The following is a 25,359-nucleotide window of genomic DNA, read 5'->3' on the forward strand; positions in this document are numbered from 1 at the left end:
TTTCTGGACATGCCAGGGGAAGACAAATATATAAATCGACTCGTAGGAAAATAAATCAACAGAGCAGTGAAACTTTCCAAGGAATGCAATCCAGATGCCTATTTTATTTTCCGCATGATTCCTTTAGAGTGAGGAGAAGCATGGAACCAGAGTCTGCTGGGAGTGGGGTGATCAGAGGCGAGCATGTGTGGCAGTGGGCTGCAGCTTTGCCTCTTCAGTGGGACCAGCAGTGGGCTCAGTGAGCAGCAGCTTTGCCTTCTGTAAAGCTTGTGGTACCACTGGGTTGTTCTTTGAGCCCTTGCCATCTGAACGACGATGTTCTGAATTTTTATATGGGCAGTCATCGCTCAGTGTTTTGCAAGTCATTTTCCTTGTTTCAGACCATACATGGTTAGGGTTTATGTCTATTTATTTTCAAGGTTCAGTTAGTTGGGTCCTGCAGGACTTCACATGCAACCCAGTGTAAACCTAGGGCTCTGGTATTCTAGAAAAAAAACACCCCGTGGTTTGGGGGTGGGTGGGAGGGAAAATCACCCATCTACCAGGCTGACAGAGAGAGGCTATGAACTCTATGGGAATTTCTACAGGTGGGCTTTGGCAACATACTTTCCCCTAAAAACAATGTGTTCAGGCAAAGCCCTGATGTTTTAAAATGACATCGAATTGGCAGAAAAAATGGGCCTGAATTACTGCTCTGTTGATGGAATTTTACACTTGTCACTACAATGTACTTGCTGTAGGTGAAAAAAGAGGGCTGCGATTTTGTTCTGAGATAAGCACATTCAGAGTACACTTGATGATTTACAAGCATCATGGTTCAAGAGGAGTCCTAACCCATGGATGATTTAGAAAGTTAAAAGAGAAATTGAGCACCTAAAAACTTCGGGTGGGGGAAGAATCTGTTCATACTGGTCTTGTGGTGCTTTTTCTTGTTGAACAGCCCAACCTAAAACACACACAAAAAGTCATTTTATGTTGAAATTGGAGCATTGCTAAACAGCTTTAAAAGTTATTATAAAAAAGGGCAGCTAGGTGACTCAATGGATTAAGATCCAGGATTAGAGACAGGAGGTCCTGGGTTCAAATTTGACCTCACATACTTAGCTGTGTGACCCTGGACAAGTCACTTAATGCCCATTGCCTAGCCTTTACCACTCTTCTGCCTTGGAACCAAAACACAGTATTAATGCTAAGATGGAAGGTAAGTGTTTAAGTTTTTTATATATAGTCACAAATTCAGTCTGAATATTCAAGGAATTATATAATATTTGAGCTGAAAGTGACTTTAAAAGAGATGATCTAAGTCAGTTCCCTTGTATCATGGCTGGGAATGCGTTTGAAAGTTATTGGCAAAGAAAGGGGCAGGGGCAGGGCATTTTTGGTTTTTATTGTTCAGTTCTGGTCATTTTGGACTCTTCATGACCTCTTTTGGGACTTTCTTGGCAAAGATATTGAAGTAGTTTGCTATTTCCTTATCCAGTTCATTTTACAGATGAGGAAACTAAAGCAAACAAGGTAAAGTGACTTGCCTAGGGTATCATAGCTAATATATATTCCAGGTTGAATTTAAACTAAAAATTTCCTGACTCCAAGCTTAGCACTCTAACTCCTATGCCACCTTGCTGCCCCTATACTGTTGGCATTATATGTTAAATTTAACATACAAGTTTAAAAGAACCACAAAACTGTATATAAGAACTTTACAGTTTCTTGTACAATTCTCTTTTCTTTTTTTGCATTCTGAAATGTTCATGTTTCTTAAATTTACTATAAGACAAAAAATAATTCAAGGCTGCTGAGAGTATGACAGCTGTTTAGGAAGCATGAGATGGAGCCTTTTGGGAGATCTGGCTAAAACCTTTTTTTCTTTTCAACTGGTATTTTAACCTACGATGTCAGTGGCTTCTACTCTCTCCACTGTAAAGGACATTCATTATCCGTCACCTCCGAAGTGTTGTCGCTATTCCTGAAATATTTCCCCTTATCACCTTTCCTCCTTCCCCCCCCAAGTTCCATCCAAGTATTAGCTCAAGGGTCACTTCCTACAGGAGGTCTTTCCTACTCACCATTCTCAACTCTTCCAGAATGATCCACTTCACCATTTGTATTTACTTACCACTGTACTTGGTGTCCTTCCCATTCCCAACAGAATGTAAACTCAATTCAATAGATATTTTTCATGTTCCTACTACATGCCAGACATTATGCTGAAGATATAATTAAGAAAAATATAAGTCTCTGCTCTCAAGGAGCTTACAATCGAATGGGGGAAAACAATACAAAAGAAGGAGAAGGGGTAGGGTGGACACCAAGGGATACCTGGAGTAGGGACAACTTGTTTGGTGGAGCTGAAACCAATAAGGACAGCAGATACAAAGTGGAATGTGCTTGCATTTCACTTTCTGCCTGCTATAAGGAAAGGCATTGGGAGGAGTTCAATACCCCTCTAGTCCTTCAAAAAAGAGGGGAGACTGTCTGCCTTTTTATCCAGCTATATCACTGCTGGGTTTATACCCCAAAGAGATAAGGAAAAGGACTTGTACAAAAATATTTATAGCTGAGCTTTTTGTGGTGGCAAAAAATTGGAAAATGAGGGGATGTCCTTCAACTGGGGAATGACTGAACAAATTGTGGTATCTGTTGTTAATGGGCTACTATTGTGCTCAAAGGAATAATAAACTGGAGGAATTCCATGTGAATTGGAACAACCTCCAGGAATTGATGCAGAGTGAGAGGAGCAGAACCAGGAGAACATTGTACACAGAGATGGATACACTATGGTATAATCGAATTTGTAATGGACTTCTCCATTAATGGCAATGTAGTGATTCAGGACAATTCTGAGAAGGAATGCTATCCACATCCAGAGGAAGAACTGTGGGAATAGAAACACAGAAGAAAAATAACTGCTTGATTACATGGGTCGAGGAGATATGACTGGGGATGTAGACTCGAAATGATCACCCTAGTGCAAAAATCAATAATATGGAAATAGGTCTTGATCAATGATACATGTAAGACCCAGTGGAATTGTGCATCAGATATGGGAGGGGTGTGAGAGAAGAGGAGAGAAAGAACATGAATCATGTAGCCATGGAAAATATTCTAAATTAATTAATTAAATAATATTTTTCAATTAATAAAAAAGAGGGCAGAGGAGGCTGAGAGAGATAGTATCAATCAAAGGTTGAATCAGCAGCATGGTGATGAAATTAGAAGTGATGACTTTATTCTGGGAGGATCATCTTGTCCCATGAAGATGAAATCAGACAGAGCAGTTGATGCAAAGAGGATCCTTCCTTCAGGGGAGGGATTTTTTAGTTTTAATCTTTGTATTTCTGGTTGCTGGGCACAATGCCTGCTCCATTGAAGACATATAGTAAGGAATTGTTGAATTAGTGAATTTGAATATCTCATCTGAGAGGCAATGTGATGGAGTTGATTCAATATTGGTCTTGGAGTCAGGAAAACCTAGATTTGAATCCTGCCTCTCACATGTGTGGGCTGTGTGATCTTGGGGCAGTCAAGGTTTCTCTGCATCTTCTCCTTCAATCTCAAAAGCTAAGATGATTCTTCATCTTGCCAAATTAATCTCTCCACCTGTAACTTTAATCTTAACCCTTTCCACCACCTTCAGGCGTTTACTTCAATTTCTCACCTCTCTCTCTCTCTCTCTCTCTCTCTCTCTCTCTCTCTCTCTCTCTCTCTCTCTCTCTCTCTCTCTCTCATCTTCAATCTCTTCCTTTCTACTTAGTTTCTTCCCTATTACCTATAAACATGCTCAGGCTAAGGAAAGAAAGAAACAACCTTTTTATTATGAGCACACTAACTTTATAAATCATTTTGACTTTCTAACCATTCTGGAAAACAATTAGAAATTAGGCAAAAAAAGGTTTCTAATTTTTCATCACTTTTGACCCACAGATCTATCTATTAATTTTGTTAAGGAAACTAGGGATGGCAAGAAAAGACTCATATGTTCAAAAGGATTTGGTGATATTATTTGTAATAGCAAAAATCTGGAAATAAATTGTGTACTCTATGATTAGTAATGACCAAACAAATTATAAATAACTGTAGCACAATTTTATTGTATTCTAAGGATGATGAATTTGAAGAATTCAGGGAAATATGGAAACCCTCGTATGTTTTGGTGCTGGATGAAGACAGCGGAACTTTTACTGAATAACTACAACAATGTAAATCAGGTCAATGTCAGGTCAAATTCAATAGACAACATTGGAACCAAATGATTAAAGTCAAAACACATATTTTTCTTACTGTTATTAATTAGTAAACTAGAAAAGAGGAAAGTGACAAGTAGTATCATTTGTTGTTAGTCATTTCAGTCATGTCTGTCTCTTCATGACCCCATCTGGGATTTTCTTGGCAATTTTCTTGCCATTTCCTTCTCCAGCTTATTTTATAGATGAAGAACTGAGGCAAATAGGTTTGTGACTTGCCCAGGGTCACACAATAAGTGAAGACAGATTTAGACTCTGGTCCTCTTGATTCCAGGGATGGCACTCTATCCATTGTGCCACTTAGCCACCTTCATTGTAATATTTACAACCACTTTTTTTTAGATGCCTCTGCTTCACAGTTTTGAGGGAATATTCCTTGTGGCATTTGTGCATTTTTTGTGATGGGTCTATTTTGTCAAGTCAAAATATGTCAATAAAATTTAAAAGAAATTTTTCCTTCATCTTGCCATCCCCTCTACTTCCTTCTTTTCACTGCTGAACTTCTAAAAAGGGTAGATTTGGCTCACTGCTTCCACCTTCTCACTTCTCAATTCCTTGAAATTTGGTTGCAGATGCCAAAGTAATTGAAACTGACCTTTCCAAAGTCACAGATGGCCCCTGCTCATTTCTTATTCTCCACCTTTCCTGCAGTGTTCGATGCTATCCCTTCTCCTTTATACTCTCTCCTCCTTTGGCTTCAATAGAACTGCTCTTTCTTGGTGCTCTTCTCTACTAACGTACTTCTCAATCTCTTTATATCCTTTCAGTCTTAAAAATATCTTTGATCTTTCCCTCCTCAACAATTCCCATATCTAACCAATTTCTAAATCCTGTTGATTTTTACTTCTACAACTTCTCTAAAATTTCGTCTTTTCTTTCCACTCACACTGTGACCACACTAATTTCGATCCTTCTTACCTTTGACCTGGACTACTATACTGGTCAAAGCTGGTTTCTCCACCTCCAGGTTCCTTTCTCTAATCCATCCTTCATCCAGCTACCAAAAAAATTCTTCCCACTTATGACAAAGAATGCTATCTACCTCTAGAGAAAGAGCTGTTGAAGCTGGCATGGAGAGCAAAACATGTTATTTTTCACTTTAGTTTATTTGTGTTTCTATTGGGGGGGGGGTTGGCTTTATAGGAGCATTTCCTTACAACAATGACCAACATAGAAGTATGTTTTGCATGATAAAACATGTTTAACCTAGATCAAATTGATTACCATCTCCAAGAGCGGGGAGGGAGAGAGACAATTTGGATCTTATTATCTCAGAAAACATGTTGAAAATTGTTATTACATCTCATTGGAAAAATAAAATGTCTTTGAATAAAGAAAACAATTTTAAAAAATCTTCCCAACGCACAGATCTGAGTCCATATCTTAAAAATTTTTAGTGACTTCTGACCATTTCCCCACTGTCTATAGGATAAAATATAATACGTTCCTTACAATTCAATTTAAACTCTCCCTACAATCCAATTTCTAATTATTCTTCCAGTCTGGTTTCATGTTATTTCACTTCATAAGCTCTCTGTTTCAGCCAAATAGAACTTCTAACTGAATTCAACATACCAGATATCCTGCCTTTGTGTAGAATGACCTCATGGTTGGAATGCAGTCCTTTCTCCTCGGTGCCTTTCAGAACCCTCCTTTAAGGCTCAGGCCATGGACAATCCCCTTCATGAACCTTTCCCTTAGACCCCTGCTGAAAATGGTGTCTCCATCCTTAAATACTGTATTTCTAAGTCACTTCGGCCCCATTGCATCTTACCTTGTATTGGCTTCTTTCTCTTCCTCCTTTTGCCCCAGTAGTTAGTTCCTTGAGTTTGATGACTAGGTGAGGCTTTGTTCTTTTAATCTCCAATGCCAAGAAGAATTTTTTTTTTCTTAATAGGTACAGGGCAAATATTTGTTGTTGAAGAAAGCTTCAGGGTTTGTTTGAGGGAAATGTAGGTGCAAAGATTAAGGTCCACATATGAATGATGAAGACCAGTTCCACATCCTACAAAGAAGGAAACAAGAAGAGAAGGGATATCCTGGTAAATGTCTAACTGATGATTTGGAGAGAAAAGTACACCCATAGCCTTGGTAAGGGGAATCAAAGAATTATAGAATCTGAGCTATAAGGAACCTTAGAGACAAAGTCCAGTCCTCTCAGTTGATGGATAAGGAATCTGATGCTCAAAGGGGGGCCAGTAATTTGCCCATTGTCATGTACTAAGTATAGGAAGAGGAATTTGAATCCAGGTCTTCCTGACTCCACATCTCAAGTTCACCTATTTTGGAATGAATGCTCTCCTAAGTCCCAAGAGCTTTCCTCTCACCCTCAAGTCCTGCTGGACTCATGAAGCCAATAAGTAGATTAAGTAAAGAGGTGGTAAATTGGAAGCATATTGGGGAGAATCTTAAAGGCAGGTGGGAGTTATTGAGCTCTCAAGAGTCTAGTCAAACCAGCCCACATCTAGAAGATGGAGCAGCAGATCTAGATCTAGCTCCTTAGAAACTTGGGCCATAGGGATCTGAGGAAAGAGAAGCAGAAACAGATCCAGAAGGAGTCTATTTCAAAATGTGACATCATTTCCTCAGGCTGATTTTTGGCTTTTTTCTGCTTACTCTCTCCCTTTCCAAGCCCCAGTCATTAACTGCTGGCTTGCTCCCACCTGCACCTCTTCAATCCATTCCACTCTCCCTCCTGGTTCCCTGCCCCTTTCTCTTTTGTCTCTAGTCCTGCTTCTGATCACCCCAGCCTGCCACCCTAGTCTTACCACACAAGGAACATTAACATAATTCATGCAATCGAAAGACTACATAAACTAAAAAAAATTGATAAAATAAGCAAAACCACATTTAATAAAATGCTTTAGGTTTCTGTATCTGTCCCCCCCCCCCCCAAAATGCAAGCAAGGCATCTTTTCTTAACTTTGCCTAAGTGAATAGAGTATTTGTGCCCACATACTGAATAATCCTAGGCTAAAGGTGACGGCAAGGAAAATGTGGGCCATTTTTGGAAAGAGAGCAGAAGGGAACAAGATGGAATGGAATCCAGATCTGATCCAAATCAGCTTCACCTTCCAAGCCCTCTGGGAATGGTACTTCATTCTCCCGATCATTTAGATCTGAGAACTTGGAAACATTTTGAATTCTTCCCTTTCTTTCATGTCTTACTTCATTAAGTTCCCAAGTCCTGTCCCCTTACTCTTTCCTTCCCTCCCATCATTCCCTCCTTCCCCTCCCTTTTATCTTCCTCTTCTTTCCATTCTTCCTCAAGCCTTCTCCTCTCCCCCCTCTCCTCTTTCCCATTCCTCTACTTTTACTTCAGTCCCTCATCACCTCAGACCGAAACTACTATTCCTTATCTTGTCTCCTTTTTCTCCTCAGTCAAATCTATACTATTTAACAAAAGTCATGTACTTCTTATAACCACTATCATCGGACTCTTCTTCTAGAAAACAAAGATTCTCTTGGTTTGTCTATTTGCCATGAGACCTCTCTGCCTGCCTTTTCCCCCCTTCAAAACTCTTCCTTTCCATTTTAGAATAGGTATTAAGTATCCATTCCAAGATACTTGATGGGTTCCAGAAGAGTGGTAAGGGTTAGGCAATTGGGATTAAGTGACTTGCCCAGGGTCACCCAGTTAGGAAGTATCTGAGGCCAGATTTGAACTCCCACCTCCAGGTCTGGCTCTCAATCCACTGAGCCATACAGCTGCCCCTCTGCCTGACCTTTAAAGTCATGACCCTCCACAGTGTGACTACACCTTTCCCATTCAACTTTATTTCCTACTGTACCCTCCTCACTGGTCAGGACGGTCTTTCCAGCCTGCAGAATGTGCTCATTTAATAATCCTGAGAAATCTCTGAAATGTATACTCAATCCACTCTCAGCCTCATTTCTCTCATCTATAAAATCAAGAAAATTATAGTGCCTTCTTCCTGGGATTGTAGTGAGGATTATAGTAGCTCATACTCTCGTCCTTAAATTGCTCTATCAGTGTTGGTTGCTATTATTATTGTTGTTATTAATCTGGATTGAGAGATACTCTATATTAGAATATAAAGTTTGAGGTCCATTGTGAAGAGAGTTTCTGGAAATTGCTTAGGTACCATACTCTTCTTTGATTTATTTGCCATTCCTGTTCTCTTAGCCAATCAAGTAAGCAAACCTTTGTTAACTTCTCATACTTTAGGTACCATGCTAGTCACTGTATATATCAAGAAAAAAACTCCTTCCCTCAAGGAGCTTATATTCTAATCAAAGAGACACCACAGATGCAATGCATAAGATATAAAAACTAGATGCAAAATGTCTAGTGGGCTGACTCTGTTTATACACCACAGATTCCTGCCTGCCTGAGGGGAACACTGATGCCCTTTGGAATCAGTTTCTCTCTGAGACTGTGAAGGCCCCTCAAAGTTTGACTTTTCTCCAAGGGACAAAGAAGTCTGCTAGCCTCACTCTCCTCATCTTTGCTGGTCCATGAAACTGCCTATGGTTGTCAAGTTCTTTCCAGAGGCTCCTGGTGTGCCCAGTAGGGGTAAGAGGAGGAGTTGTCAAAATTTTTGATTGAGGGATGCTGACAGTACACAGTGGAAAAGATGTTCCAATTCCAAGCTTGAAGGCTCCCTCCCCACTTTCATGAGGACTAAATTCAAGCTCTCCTTTAGATAGGCATTCTAAACATTGCCTCTTAAATATTCGGAACATTGCTACAGGGGCACTGCCTGTTGGGAACCATGTGACTTCTTGCCAGAGAGATGGGAGGGCACTGTGGCTGAAGCACAGAGCTATAATAAATTACAAGGGATACTTTTCCTTTGCCATAGGATGGACTCTTCTCCCTTCAGAGCTCCTCTCACTTGTTCATACCCTTTAATTAATTAATTTCTTTTAAAGAATTTATTTATTTATATATATATATATTTTAATTTTTAATATTTTCCATGTTTCCATGGTTCATTTTCTTTCCTCCCCTCTCTTCTTCCCCCATTCCACAGTCAACAAGTAATTCCACTAGACTCATACCCTTTCATTTAAAAAAATTATCTGTCATAGACTTAATAACCATGAATATGATAAAAAAAAACTAATGAAACAATCAGCATAAAACTCTGAACTCCAAACATTTTTTTTTAAACAGGACCTGTGATTTCAGTTGTCTAGGGAGTACCCATTGGGGAAACTACTGATGCAGATCAGTCATTAATATGCAACTTAATGTCATGAAGAGCTATTAAGAATGGGAAGACATTCAGTTAGGGTCAAATACTCAATATTTGTTTTTTAGGAACTGGACCTTCTTCCTGATTCCATGGTCAGCTCTTTCTCAGTTCTGCCATGATTTTCTCTCAACTTCTTATAAGGAAAAATACATACATGTATATAAACTCTAACAACAAAAAAACCCTCAATCATTTGCTTTTCATTCTTGTTCTGTAAGGTTTTTTTTTTTTATTATTATTATCAAGTGTTCTATTGTTAGTCTTCTTGTGCTTTCTTTGCTTTAAATCATTTGTATGAGTCTTTTACATGCATTTTAGCTAGATAGGACCTTGGAAGTCATCCAATCCAATCTCTTCATTTTACAGATGAAGAAACCAAGACGAGAGGGATTAATGACTTGCTCAAGGTCACATAGCTAATATGTACCATTGCCAGGGCTCAGTCTCAGGTCTTCCTACTCCAAATCCACCAATCTGTCAATTATGAAAGACTTCCAACAGTATCTTTCTTAGAGTTTCTGACGCTGATTTGGAAGTAGCATATGCAAAGAGATTACTGAGCAAATTCTGGCTACATCCTGAATGCATGGCATTTGATGAAGTATCAACATTTCGTTCCATCTCATCTAAATACACTACAATCCAACCCAAAGAACAAGATAAAGTAATGTGCCTGGAAGCTACCAAATGAAATTGCTAAACAGTTGGAATTAAAAGTTGGAAGAAAGAATTGGAAACTGAAAGTATGTCCATCAATTAAAGAATGGCTTAACAAGTTGTGATATATGTTTGTAATGGAATACTACTGTCCCAGAAGAAGAAACAATCAAAATAATTTTAAAAAACAACCTTGAAAGACTTTAATGGAGAGAGGGAGCAGCTAGGTGACCCAGTGGATTGAGAACCAGGTCTAGAAATGGGAAGGTCCTGGGTTCAAATCTGAACTTGGATGTGTCCCAGTTGTGTGACCTTGGGCAAGTCACTTAACTCCCATTGCTTAGTGTCCATTGTTCTTGTGGCTTAGAACAATGAACAGAAAATATCAATAAAAACATAATTAAAAAAAGAAAATGCCTAGAGGAAAGAAACAGAGAGTTGGGGAGAAAGAGAGAGAGAGAGAGAGAGAGAGAGAGAGAGAAATAGAGAGAGAGAGAGAGAGAGAGAGAGAGAGAGAGAGAGAGTCTCTTGTTCAAGAAATAAAAAGGAAGTTAGTGTCATTGGATTATAGATCAAATGGATGGTAGTGATGCATAAAAAACTGGAAAGGTAGGAAGCAGACTGGTTATAAGGGACTTTGAAATCTTGGTATAGGGCATAGTAGGAAGGTAGTCCATCTTTACCATTAAACTCTCTGAAATTCTTTTTGCATAGCTAATTTAACAAAAATTTATGTTCTGAAAATATTTTTCACATCAGATCCAACTTATTTGCTATGTGATACCATCCTGAAAGATCTCTGTCCACAAGGATTTTAGGACACAAATTTTCAAATGCAGCATTTAACATTCATTTCTAAGAATCATTTGAAACAATAACACTTATCTTTCCTTTCCCCTAACTCTGCAATTCACATAAAACATTATGAATGGGACATGGCAACTGGGACTTTGCTCTAGGGTACTGACATAGGGTGGATAGTTCCAGACTTTATCTGGAGTTTGGGTTCAGTTCTGATCCCTGCATTTAATTTGAGTTATTTGGAATTCTAAGTGTCTAGTGAAAGACTAGCACGATAAAGGAGTAGTAACTATGTCACATTAATATCAGTTTAAAAATTGGGGACTTTTTATCTAGAGATAAAAAGGCACAGTGGGAGTATTTGATTATTGTCTTCAAATATTTGAGAAGCTGTCATGTATAGGAAAATGTAAAGGAAAAGTAACATAAATATGGAGCTTAGGGTTATATTTAAAGTCCCCTTGTCAGAGAAAGAAGATGAAGTCAGTCTCTTCCCATTCTCTTTCTACCAAACATACAAAGACCAGTTGGTCTAAGGGAGTTCTAGGGAGATAGATTTCAGTACAACAGAATAAAGGACTTGCTAAAAATTCAAGTTGTCCAAAAGTAGAATGGTCTGCCTCAATAGAGAATTAACTTTCTATTGCTAAAAGTCTTCGAGAACAGACTAGATTGTTTGCTGAGAATGTTCCTAGAATGTGAATTCCTCACAGGAAGGGATTGCTTTATTGTTGTCTTTGAATTCTTAGTGCTTAGTAGAGTGCTTGGTTTACATTTTAAGCATTTAAGAAATACTCAATCGATTAATAGACTGATAGTGTTTGTGCTTAAGGTACAGAGTGGTAATAGAAGACATTGGAGATCCCTTCCAACTCAAAAAGTCTCCTAATTTAGTTTGGAGATTTATGTACAAAATAATCAATTTGGACTAAGTTAAACCTAACCTACATTTGGCCCACAAATAGTTAAATAAGTAAAAAAGAAATCTCGAAGCATAGTCCACGTGAGAAGTGCACATGTGTATCTTTGTATTGTAGATTATTTTGCCCTATCTTCAAAGAAAAGGAATTTTAATAAAGTGTATGTGTGCGTGCATGCACATGTACTGTACATCTGGCATCAGATCTGTTCAAGATTGCTATAAAATATTATTTATAACTCAATAGCTACTTTTGTTTACTACATAGATTACATCATCATCCTGCATAGTTACATTAAACCTCCATTTCCCACTTTTATTACATTTATTATCCAGCCTATGGCTCCAGCATAAAACCCTTATAAAATGTTGTCCAGAAGGTAATGAATAACATTCAACTTCACTCTCTCTCCCTCTCCCTCTCTCTCTCTCTCTCTCTCTCTCTCTCTCTCTCTCTCTCTCTCTCTCTCAGCATGATATCTTGGATTTTTTTCAGAGGTCAAGTGGGTGACACTCTGTACTTTCTCTTTAGACAGCTTTTCCCCAGGTATTTTCCCCTCCAGCTAGGACTGTTATCAGATAGGAGTGGAGAATAATACCAGTATTTTGTATTTGTCTGGCATTTTATAGTTCTCCATGTTTGTGCATACAGTATGTCCTAGTACACTGTTCATAGAAGAAGCATTTAAAAATCATTCATCATGATAATAAGGACTTTTGATCCAGTGCAGTTATCAGTATCCATATTTTACAGATGAAGAAAATGAAACATAGAAAATAATTTCTTCAATATCTCCCAGTTAACTGGTGCCAGAACTATGATTGATTCTGTCCAGTATTCATTCTTTTAACCCACCTTGTCTTCCTCCATCATTCTGACATTTCTTATTTTTATTAGAGAGAAATCAGGTGGGTGAAAGATCATATCTAAGCATAGATCATTTTCATCACCTCAAAACATTAAAAACTGCACCAAGTAAGGCAGAACAACAATAAAAGAAGAGAAATAAAGTAACCTTATTAAATAACATAGAAATAACACCAGAGGAGTTGAATATATAAGACATTAAAAAAGACATTGTCAATAAAATTTAAAAACTATTATGAGGCAGAAGATCACAGGAAAAATATTGAAGACAGAATAATGTTACAGTAACTATAACTGGTGCCCAAGAAATGAGACAGATCCACCATAAGAACCTCTTGAGTAGCTGAAAAATCCAATAAAAGAAAAAAGGAAAAGATAAAAAGCAAAATTAGAGCTCCTCAATAAAACTCAAAAAGAGACAGTTCCGAATGCAACCTGGAAAATTTTAATGAAGTAGTGAAACACTGAAAAAGAGAATGGAAGAAATGGAGCACAAAAATTTAGAGATACAAGAAATAGTACAAGAAAGTTTTCTAAAAAGTAGCAAAATTAGAAGAAAGGCAGGAGGTCTTCACAAACCAAAGTTTTGAAAGTGGAACGTGGTGATACAAACTCAGAATTTCTCATTAACAACAACAACAACAAAATACAGTGAAAGAAACAACTTCAGTACCATAGAACAGAAATCAAACAATAATATTTCCTAAAATATTGAAACTGGAAGGCTAAGTACAGGCCAGTAGAATCTATAGAATCTCTAGCAGAGAGCAAGCCCCAGTTTAACTCACCTAGCAATGCAATTCTCAATCTCTAACACTTAAAATTCAAGGAAACAATTTTGCAAGTAGACCAGAAGAGACTGTGGAGTTCAAATCTGCATTGTTCTGGATTGTTTATTGTTCAGAAGGGGCAGAATGTAGTATCTCAAAAAACAAAGAAAAATTATTTGCTTCAGAAATTAAAAAAAAAACCCAACAACACTCAGAATAATTCTATAGAAGAGGGGTGCGGGATAATTATAGTGGGGAGAGGAGTCTCAAATTAGATTGAATCAAAGCAAGGCATTGATACCTCCTGATCAATTGAAAAAAATAGTTAACAAGATTTTATGGTTAGCAAAAAAACTTTCAATAATTATAACCTTGAATGCAGGTAGGCTTAATTTACCCATAAACCAAAGAATGCATTAGAAAACACAATACAAATGTTTTCCATATATATATATATATGTATATATGAAACATATTTAAATATAAAGATTCAAACAGAGTTTAAATGATGGGGTAGAGTAGATTTTTTCACACTTGATCTGAATCCAAAAGAGTAGGGATAACAATAATAATTTTAGACAAAGTATCAGTAAACATAAATACTGCCAAAAGACAGATTCAGAGAAATTACATTATACTTAAAGGTACCACAATAAATACCAGTATTAAATATATGCAACAAAAATCTTAGCTTCTACATCAGAGGGTCTTCATCTTTTTTGATCTTTTTGATATCAATTTACTCCATTGGCAGTCTGTTGAATCCAATGGATCCCTTCTAAGAATAATATTTGCACATGCATAAAATGAAGCATGTAGGATTATAAAATGTAGTCAATTACATTGAAATACAGTTATCAAAATATTTAGAAACAAAAAACAAGTTCATGTACCTCAAGATAATAACTGATTGAAGCTCTTGATAGCTTTTAAGTTTAAAACTGCACTGATTTTGGAATGCAATTTATTTAAGGGAAAGCTGACTGAATTGCAAAAAGACCTAATTCCTAAGGCAATAGTTACAGAGACTTCAATGTGTTTCTCTCATTGGTAGACAAATCTAGCAGAAAGTTAAACAAGAAAGGAATTATGGTTGTGACAGAATGTAGGAAAAAGTAGATATGGCAGAATTGATTAGGTATTAGGAGAACACACAGAACTCAAGCAAATGCTTGGCAGGGCCACAGAACTCAAATAAAGGCAGAAAATAAAAAGAATTAACCATATTTCTGGACAATAACAAAAAATGGTGCAAGAACCTTATAATCTAAAGAGAAAGCTTTAATGTGGATCAGAAAGAACATATAAATTGTACATGGTAACTAAATAACAATATTCTATTCAAGTTTATTCAAAAATATAATTGTATTGACTACAATTTGTGGGAGTGATTTATTTTTAGGACACATAAGGAATCTTGGCACCTTTTACCTATCTTGGAGCTTGTTCTCATAATAGTTGCACAGTCTGACCACTCAGAGGGTCAACACTTGAGTGATATGTGTGGGTAGGACTATGCTAAGGAAATAACATGACTCAATTGTCTCTCCATCTGAAAGTAGTTTGTTGTAGTGCAGAGAATTGGAGTACTTGAGTTCTGGTCCTTTTTCTTTCCTTGACCATTTGTGTGACTTTGGGCAAGTCATTTACATCTCTCTCTGCCTCAGTTCCTTGTAATATAAAAGGGATTTTCCAGGTCCCTTCCAGCTCTAAACTAGTGTAAGACCATGTGTAAGAACTCCCCATGTACTCGAAAAAAGGACCACTCCTCTAACAAGAAGAAAAAACTGGGCTGAATTGATGCTCTGATTCACATCTAATTCCCTAGTCTCTTTTCAAAGTCTTTTGATCCTTTGAGTGTATTTAAAATCAACAGCAACTGCAGAAAATCAATATTGATTGGCAGCTTTTGTTCTTGGTGCCTTCTATTCCTCAGACTTCATGAGTATAATCATTGTTTCTGTCCTTTCTCTTAACAACCTTTGACACTAATCCAGATGTTACCATGTGAATTTCCTCATATTGTTGTTTTCCTTCCTCCCCCAAACCTACCTTATTTAGCTTAGGCTGTGATTCATGGCAGAAGCAGGAAGCTGGGGCAACGTAGAGTCCTCACTTATCTCTTTCATCTTTGGCTGCTCTAAGAGGCAGGAATAGCAAAAGCAAATCTTTGTCCTCCCAGGCTTAGCTGTAGAAACACAATAAAGCCCAGGGAGTCACACACGAGTCATTTTCAGAGTGGGAAAGGGAAACAGAGATGTTTGATGGGACAAAACCACCCCCCAAAATGCCCAAATCAGAAGTCTGGTTTTGAACTGGGATGTCACTAAGTCTGGAGTCAGGTACCTAACCCTTTCAGTATATATTTTTTTAAACTCTTACCTTCTGTCTTGGAGCCAATACTATGTATTGGCTCCAAGGCAGAAGAGTGGTAAGGGCTAGGCAATGGGGGTTAAGTGACTTGCCCAGGGTCACACAGCTGGGAAGTGTCTGAGGCCAGATTTTGAACCTAGGACCTCCCATCTCTAGGCCTGACTCTCAATCCACTGAGCCACCCAGCTACCCCCTCTTTTTTTTTAAAAGAGTTGTGCTGGGAAGAAATTATCAATGAGGGGAAGACAGTCTTGGAGTGGAGGTTTCTTAGGATAGTAAGTGTGGCAGTTAATGAGAAGGAGGAGGCTAGGTATAGTAATTTTTATTTTTCAAAGAGGGGAGAAGAGAGAGTGATGATTTTCTAAGGAAGACAATTGATAAACCCAGAAATGACTTATTGGAGAATTACAGACTGAATCTGTCATCAATTAAGACCATCTAGTTGGTTCTGAGATATAAGCAAGATTGCTAAGAAACTTTTTTATAAAATCAATTTTGAACTTTTATTGAAATTTTCTTGTGGCTCCCTTTGCTTTACTTTCTCTTGATCAATGAGCCATCCCTTTTTAACAAAGAATATAAAAGAATGAGAAAAAGAAAAAAAAAGAGTAAAACAAAATCAACCAACACATTACCCAACTCTAAGTATATGCAACATCCTCAGCCACTTCTGCAAGAGAAGGGAGGCTCATTTCCGCAGCTCTTCTTCAGAGACAAGCTTAGTTATTTTAATTAAAAAGCATTCCATTTAGTTTGTCATCCTTCTTTTTGCTTATATGGTTGTAGCCGTCATGAATATTGCTTTCCTGGTTCTGCTTTCTTCTTCCCGTATCATCTCTTCCTATGCTTCTGTGAATTTTTCATATTCCTTCATTTCTTATGATACTATACTATTCCTTCCATTCCTAAACCATAGTTTGTTTAGCTGAGAGATTCTTTTTAATTTTATTTTTACATAGAATTGATTTATGAGAGATATCTCAGGCTCAAAGACCAAGGTTTGTTGACAGAATGATATGGCGGAGATACCACTGTCCCTTTACCATAAAGAGCCTCTGTTTAACCTTCCTAATCTGGAGGATTTACTTTCCCTGCTTCTTGCTCTTTGACTACTTAGCTTCATGAGTGACAACTTAGAAGGTTTGGAATGAATCTTTCCCAATTTATTGCCCTCATAATGACCTGCAGAAACCCTTTCAATCCTATGTGGGGCTCAAAGTAACCACAGAACAGTATGGCAAGGCTGGCTCTAGGCCAGATGTGAAGTAAGATCTCTCTTCTCCTGGAGCAATCCACCCTCAAGTTCAGTCACTCTTTTCTGTGGCAGGGACCCTTTTGACAGTCTGGTGAACTCGGCAACATCTCAGAATAATGCTTTTAAAAGCATATGCCAGATTACAAAGGAAATACATTATATTGAAATATATTTATTGAAATATTTTCAAAACAAATAAACATGCTCATACTCCCCAGGTAGAGAACCCATGCTCTAACCTCTCCTTTCTCTAGGGTTGGATCTATAATCCTAGCCCATGTATATCTTTGCTTCGCGAGAGTCAAGTGATCAAGAAAATTACGTGTGTTAGTGACTTAATGCCTCAGTGGCCTCTCCCAGGTGACTTATTTGTGCTGTAACAGGAACTGTGCTAGCAGGGATTACTTTATTCCAAAGAAAGAGATTAACTGGCTGGTTACAGGAAGTGGAGGTTGGTGGTAGTTGAAGTGGAAGGTCCAGGGAGTTGGCCCTAAATTAGAATATTCCTGCATTCAGTTTTAGAGTGGCATGGAGTTGGGTCCAATAGAAATATCTGGTTCCAACCTAGATAATGGAATGGAGGAGGGAGAAAAGATATACTAATGCTTAGAACAAACTTTTTTTTTTTTTAATTTTTTAAATATATTTTATTTGATCATTTCCAAGCATTATTCGTTAAAGACATAGATCATTTTCTTTTCCTCCCCCCCACCCCCCATAGCCGACGCGTAAGTCCACTGGGCATTAGATGTTTTCTTGATTTGAACCCATTGCTTTGTTGATAGTATTTGCATTAGAGTGTTCATTTAAAGTCTATCCTCTGTCATGTCCCCTCAACCTCTGTATTCAGGCAGTTGCTTTTTCTCGGTGTTTCCACTCCCATAGTTTATCCTTTGCTTATGAATGGTGTTTTTTTTTCTCCTGGATCCCTGAAAGTTGTTCAGGGACATTACACCGCCCCTAATGGAGAAGTCCATTACGTTCGATGATACCACAGTGTATTAGTCTCTGTGTACAATGTTCTCCTGGTTCTGCTCCTCTCGCTCTGCATCACTTCCTGGAGGTTGTTCCAGTCTCCATGGAACTTCTCCACTTTATTATTCCTTTGAGCACAATAGTATTCCATCACCAACATATACCACAGTTTGTTCAGCCATTCCCCAATTGATGGGCATCCCCTCGTTTTCCAGTTTTGGGCCACCACAAAGAGTGCAGCTATGAATATTTTTGTACAAGTCTTTGTGTCCATTATCTCTTTGGGGTACAGACCCAGCAGTGCTATGGCTGGGTCAAAGGGTAGATATTCTTTTGTCGCCCTTTGGGCATAGTTCCAAATTGCCCTCCAGAATGGTTGGATCAGTTCACAACTCCACCAGCAATGAATTAATGTCCCTACTTTGCCACATCCCCTCCAGCATTCATTACTTTCCTTTGCTGTTATGTTAGCCAATCTGCTAGGTGTGAGGTGATACCTCAGAGTTGTTTTGATTTGCATCTCTCTGATTATAAGAGATGTAGAACACTTCTTCATGTGCTTGTTAATAGTTTTGATTTCTTTATCTGAGAACTGCCTATCCATTTCCCTTGCCCATTTATCAATTGGAGAATGGCTTGATTTTTTGTACAATTGATTTAGCTCATTATAAATATGAGTAATTAAACCTTTGTCAGAGGTTTCTATGAAGATTTTTTCCCAATTTGTTGTTTCCCTTCTGATTTTAGTTATATTGGTTTTGTTTGTACAAAAGCTTTTTAGTTTGATGTAGTCAAAATTATTTATTTTACATTTTGTGATTCTTTCTATATCTTGCTTGGTTTTAAAGCCTTTCCCCTCCCAAAGGTCTGACATGTATACTATTCTTTTTTTTTTTTTATATATATTTTATTTGATCATTTCCAAGCATTATTCGTTAAAGACATAGATCATTTTCTTTTCCTCCCCCCCACCCCCCATAGCCGACGCGTAAGTCCACTGGGCATTAGATGTTTTCTTGATTTGAACCCATTGCTTTGTTGATAGTATTTGCATTAGAGTGTTCATTTAAAGTCTATCCTCTGTCATGTCCCCTCAACCTCTGTATTCAGGCAGTTGCTTTTTCTCGGTGTTTCCACTCCCATAGTTTATCCTTTGCTTATGAATGGTGTTTTTTTTCTCCTGGATCCCTGAAAGTTGTTCAGGGACATTACACCGCCCCTAATGGAGAAGTCCATTACGTTCGATTATACCACAGTGTATTAGTCTCTGTGTACAATGTTCTCCTGGTTCTGCTCCTCTCGCTCTGCATCACTTCCTGGAGGTTGTTCCAGTCTCCATGGAACTTCTCCACTTTATTATTCCTTTGAGCACAATAGTATTCCATCACCAACATATACCACAGTTTGTTCAGCCATTCCCCAATTGATGGGCATCCCCTCGTTTTCCAGTTTTGGGCCACCACAAAGAGCGCAGCTATGAATATTTTTGTACAAGTCTTTGTGTCCATTATCTCTTTGGGATACAGACCCAGCAGTGCTATGGCTGGGTCAAAGGGTAGATATTCTTTTGTCGCCCTTTGGGCATAGTTCCAAATTGCCCTCCAGAATGGTTGGATCAGTTCACAACTCCACCAGCAATGAATTAATGTCCCTACTTTGCCACATCCCCTCCAGCATTCATTACTTTCCTCTGCTGTTATGTTAGCCAATCTGCTAGGTGTGAGGTGATACCTCAGAGTTGTTTTGATTTGCATCTCTCTGATTATAAGAGATGTGGAACACTTCTTCATGTGTTTGTTAATAGTTTTGATTTCTTTATCTGAGAACTGCCTATCCATTTCCCTTGCCCATTTATCAATTGGAGAATGGCTTGATTTTTTGTACAATTGATTTAGCTCATTATAAATATGAGTAATTAAACCTTTGTCAGAGGTTTCTATGAAGATTTTTTCCCAATTTGTTGTTTCCCTTCTGATTTTAGTTATATTGGTTTTGTTTGTACAAAAGCTTTTTAGTTTGATGTAGTCAAAATTATTTATTTTACATTTTGTGATTCTTTCTATATCTTGCTTGGTTTTAAAGCCTTTCCCCTCCCAAAGGTCTGACATGTATACTATTCTGTGTTTACCCAATTTACTTATGGTTTCCTTCTTTATGTTTAAGTCACTCACCCATTTTGAATTTATCTTGGTGTAGGGTGTGAGGTGTTGATCTATTCCTAGTCTCTCCCACACTGTCTTCCAATTTTCCCAGCAGTTTTTATCGAATAGTGGATTTTTGTCCCAAAAGCTGGGATCTTTGGGTTTATTGTATACTGTCTTGCTGAGGTCGTTTTCCCCCAGTCTATTCCACTGATCTTCCTTTCTGTTTCTTAGCCAGTACCAAATTGTTTTGATGACTGCTGCTTTGTAATATAGTTTGAGGTCTGGGACTGCAAGGCCCCCATCATATGTGTTTTTTTTCATTATTTCCCTGGATATCCTTGATCTTTTGTTCTTCCAAATGAACTTTGTTATGGTTTTTTCTAAATCAGTGAAGAAGTATTTTGGTAGTTCAATGGGTATGGCACTAAATAGATAAATAAGTTTGGGTAGGATGGTCATTTTTATTATATTGGCTCGTCCTATCCATGAGCAGTTAATGTTTTTCCAATTGTTCAAGTCTAGTTTTAGTTGTGTGGCGAGTGTTTTGTAGTTGTGTTCATATAGTTCCTGTGTTTGTCTTGGGAGATAGATTCCTAGGTATTTTATTTTGTCTAAGGTGATTTTGAATGGGATTTCTCTTTCTAGTTCTTGCTGCTGAGCTGTGTTGGAGATATATAGAAAAGCTGATGATTTATGTGGGTTTATTTTGTATCCTGCAACTTTGCTAAAGTTGTTGATTATTTCAATTAGCTTTTTGGTTGAATCTCTAGGATTCTTTAAGTAGACCATCATGTCATCCGCAAAGAGTGATAACTTGGTCTCCTCCTTGCCTATTCTGATGCCTTCAATTTCTTTATCTTCTCTAATTGCTACTGCTAGTGTTTCTAGTACAATGTCAAATAGTAGAGGTGATAATGGGCATCCTTGTTTCACTCCTGATCTTATTGGGAATGCATCTAGTTTATCCCCATTGCAGATGATATTAGCTGTTGGTTTTAGATATATACTGTTTATTATTTTTAGGAATGACCCTTCTATTCCTATGCTTTCTAGTGTTTTTAATAGGAATGGGTGTTGTATTTTATCAAAGGCTTTTTCTGCATCTATTGAGATAATCATGTGGTTCTTGCTAGTTTGCTTGTTGATGTGGTCGATTATGTGGATGGTTTTCCTAATGTTGAACCAGCCCTGCATCCCTGGTATGAATCCTACTTGATCATGGTGAATGATCCTTCTGATCACTTGCTGGAGTCTTTTTGCTAGTATCCTATTTAAAATTTTTGCATCTATATTCATTAGGGAGATTGGTCTATAGTTTTCTTTCTCTGTTTTTGACCTGCCTGGTTTTGGAATCAGTACCATGTTTGTGTCGTAAAAGGAGTTTGGTAGAACTCCCTCTTTGCTTATTATGTCAAATAGTTTGTATAGTATTGGGGTTAACTGTTCTCTGAATGTTTGATAGAATTCACAGGTGAATCCATCAGGCCCTGGGGATTTTTTCTTAGGAAGTTCTTTGATGGCTTGATGGATTTCAATTTCTGATATGGGATTATTTAAGAATTCTATTTCCTCTTCTGTTAGTCTAGGCAGTTTGTATTTTTGTATATATTCATCCATTTCTCCTAAATTGGTGTATTTATTGCCATATAATTGGGCAAAGTAATTTCTAATGATTGCCTTAATTTCCTCCTCATTGGAGGTGCTGTCCCCCTTTTCATCTTTAATGCTGTGAATTTGCTTTTCTTCCTTCCTTTTTTTAATTAGATTGACCAGTACTTTGTCTATTTTGTTTGTTTTTTCAAAGTACCAGCTTCTTGTCTTACTTATTAAATCAATAGTTCTATCACTTTCGATTTTATTAATTTCTCCCTTAATTTTTAGGATTTCTAATTTGGTTTTCTGCTGGGGGTTTTTAATTTGATCGCTTTCGAGTTTTTTCAATTGCATTTCCAATTGATTGATCTCTGCTCTCCCTTGTTTGTTAATATGAGCTTTCAGGGATATGAATTTGCCTCTGATTACCGCTTTGGCTGCATCCCAAAAGGTTTGAAAGGATGTTTCGCCATTGTCATTTTCCTTGATGAAATTATTAATTGTTTCTATGATTTCTTCTTTAGCTAAACGGTTTTGGAGTATCATATTGTTTAATTTCCAATTGGTTTTAGATTTGGTTTTCCATGTACCATTACTAATCATTATTTTTATTGCCTTGTGATCTGAGAAGGCTGCATTCATTATTTCTGCTTTTTTGCATTTGTGTGCTATGTTTCTGTGACCTAACGTATGGTCAATTTTTGTGAATGTGCCATGTGGTGCTGAGAAGAAGGTGTATTCCTTTTTATCCCTATTTATTTTTCTCCATATGTCTATTAATTCTAATTTTTCTAAGATTTCATTCACTTCTTTTACCTCTTTCTTATTTATTTTTTGATTTGATTTATCTAAATTTGATAATGGTTGGTTTAAGTCTCCCACTAGTATGGTTTTATTGTCTATTTCTTCCTTCAATTCTCCTAGTTTCTCCATTAGAAATTTGGGTGCTATATTATTTGGTGCATACATGTTGATTAATGATATTTCCTCATTGTCTAGAGTCCCTTTTAACAAAATATAATTACCTTCCCTATCCCTTTTGATCAGGTCTATTTTTGCATTGGCTTTATCAGATATCATGATTACCACTCCTGCCTTCTTTCTATCAGTTGAGGCCCAGAAGGTCTTACTCCATCCTTTAATTCTGACCTTGTGGGTGTCAACCCGCCTCATGTGTGTTTCTTGAAGACAACATATGGTAGGGTTTTGGATTCTAATCCATTCAGCTATTCGTCTACGTTTTATGGGTGAGTTCATCCCATTCACGTTCAAAGTTATGATTGTCATTTGTGGACTCCCTGGCATTTTGATTGCCTTCCCTAATTCTAACCTTTTCTTCTTCGGCTCTACCTTTTAGTCCAGTGATTTACTTTGAATCAGTCCCCCTTGTCCCCTCCCTTGATGTTTCCCTTTTTAGTCCCTCCCTTTTTGTTCCCTCCCCCTCCCCCCTCTCTTTCCCTCCCTTTTTGTTCTCCCTCTCCCCCTCCCCCCCTTGGTTTTCCCTTCTCCTTACCCTTGTTGGGTAAGATAGAATTCAAGATCCCAATGGATCTGGATGTTTTTCCCTCTCAGAGTTGATTTCCCTGAGATTGAGGTTTAAGTAAACCCCCCCCCCTCTCTTCCTCTCCTTCTTATAGGAGTTTTCTTCCCCTCCCCTTCCCCTGTGAATCTTTGTGTGAGAACCATTATTCTATTTGGTCTTTCTTTACCCCCTATTTATACATTACATTTTCCCCACATATTAGTATACATAGATTGATATAAATGTAGTCCTTATAGAAGAGAGTTTGAGTAAAAGAAGATAACATTTTTCCCCTTTCCTTAATATTTACCTTTTCAGGTATTCCTTGCTCTTTGATTTTCGGTATCAAACTTTCCACAGAGCTCTGGTCTTTTCTTTGCAAAAAGTTGGAAGTCTTCTATTTTGTTGAATGCCCATACTTTCCCTTGGAAGTATATAGTCAGTTTTGCTGGGTAGCTGATTCTTGGTTGGAGACCCAGCTCTCTTGCCTTTCTGAAGATCATGTTCCATGCCTTACGATCATTCAGCGTAGAACTTGCAAGGTTTGTGTGATCCTGATTGGCATTCCTTTATATCTAAATTGTCTTTTTCTGGCTTCCTGTAGGATTTTTTCTTTTGTTTGATAGCTTTGGAATTTGGCAATTACATTCCTGGGAGTTGTCTTTTGGGGGTTTAGTGTAGAAGGTGTTCTGTGAGCTCTGTCAGTGGCTGTATTGCCCCCTTGTTCTAGAATCTCTGGGCAATTTTCTTTGATTATATCTTGTATCACCATGTCCAGTTTGGTGTTTATTTCTGGCTTTTCTGGGAGTCCAATTATTCTTAAATTTTCTCTTCTCCCCCTGTTTTCCAGATCTATCACCTTGTCGGTGAGATATTTTATGTTCTCTTCTAATTTCTTGGTGTTTTGGCTTTGCTTTATTAGTTCTTGCTTTAAAGCCTGGTTTTCTTTTACAGTTTGGTCAAACTGGTTTTGTAGATGCGTGAATTTCTTTTGCATCATTTCCCACTTTTCCTCCCAGAGGGCTTCCATCTTTTTGGTCCTTTCTGATTCAAATTCTTCATGGGTTTGTGGAGAGTTTCTATTTCCTTTGGAAGATTTTGGAGAATTTTCTTGTATATCTTCTTCTATCTGCTCTGTATTTTGTATTTTGGCTCCATAGAATGTGTCCAGAGTCGCCCCTTTCTTCTTATTTTTCTTGGTATTTTGGGGCTTCTGTGGTTCTGTGGAGTTTGCCATTTCTGAATGTGGAGGATTAGTTTTTCTTGCCTCTGTCTGGTGTTCAGAGGCAGTCCTGGGCAGATGGTTCTATGAGCTTTCCCTGGGTTAAACTGAATATGCCTCACTGGAACTGGAATGGAAGGGTCGGACCACGAGGCCACACTCTCCCCCTGGCTCGATTTCCGGAAGTTGCCTTCAGAATCCCTGGCCGTGAGGCTGTTTCGTCGGCCTGCGGGGGGATGGGCTGCAGCTTCCCCAAGCTCCGAGAGCACAGACTTTCACTGAGACTTGGATAGCAGGATCCAGCCCGTGAGGCTGTCTTGCCCGCCCTGAGGGTTGCTGTTGTTTTGACTAGCTCTCTGCAGCGGAGGCCCCAGGCAGTAACTTTCACCCGGACCTACCGGCTCTTTGACCTACCGGCTCTTTGCAGCGGAAGCCCCAGGCAGTAACTTTCACCCGGACTGGGACTTGGGTAGAAGACCCTGAGGGTTGTTGTTCCTCAGACCCTGCTCTCTGAGCCCGGCGCGGCTGCCACTTCCGGGAGCCTTGGACTCTGCGCTCCTACCCCTGAGGTCCGAGGGATCTCGGGTTCTGGCTTTTAAGGGGAGCCGTACCTTTTGAACCGGGTCCAGGTCCAGGAGGAGGGTTCCCAGGGTCTGTGCTGTTGATCGTTTTGAATTTCGGCGCCTTAGGAGCTTCTAGTTTGAGATCGGTCGGGAAGGGTTTTCCGGAGATCTGAACTTCAGCTTTCTCTAAGCCGCCATCTTAACCGGAAGTCCGCTTAGAACAAACTTAAG

The 25,359-nt window shown here is 38.3% G+C and overlaps 1 long non-coding RNA gene across 2 annotated transcripts; it reads right to left on the reverse strand.

Moving 5' to 3' along the window:
* LOC103097011 (uncharacterized) lies at nucleotides 1-25,332 on the reverse strand. Of its 2 annotated transcripts, none has more exons than XR_008912404.1 (3): nucleotides 25,177-25,332; nucleotides 15,534-15,669; nucleotides 1-6,249 (listed from the first exon to the last, which is right to left on the reverse strand). It is a non-coding gene; the product is annotated as an uncharacterized LOC103097011 (long non-coding RNA). The 2 variants fall into 2 exon arrangements; XR_008912403.1 differs by lacking the exon at nucleotides 25,177-25,332 and adding an exon at nucleotides 23,654-24,315.
* Nucleotides 25,333-25,359: the final 27 nt, after the last annotated feature.

Source organism: Monodelphis domestica, chromosome 5 (assembly GCF_027887165.1).
Source record: "Monodelphis domestica isolate mMonDom1 chromosome 5, mMonDom1.pri, whole genome shotgun sequence".
Taxonomy (NCBI): domain Eukaryota; kingdom Metazoa; phylum Chordata; class Mammalia; order Didelphimorphia; family Didelphidae; genus Monodelphis; species Monodelphis domestica.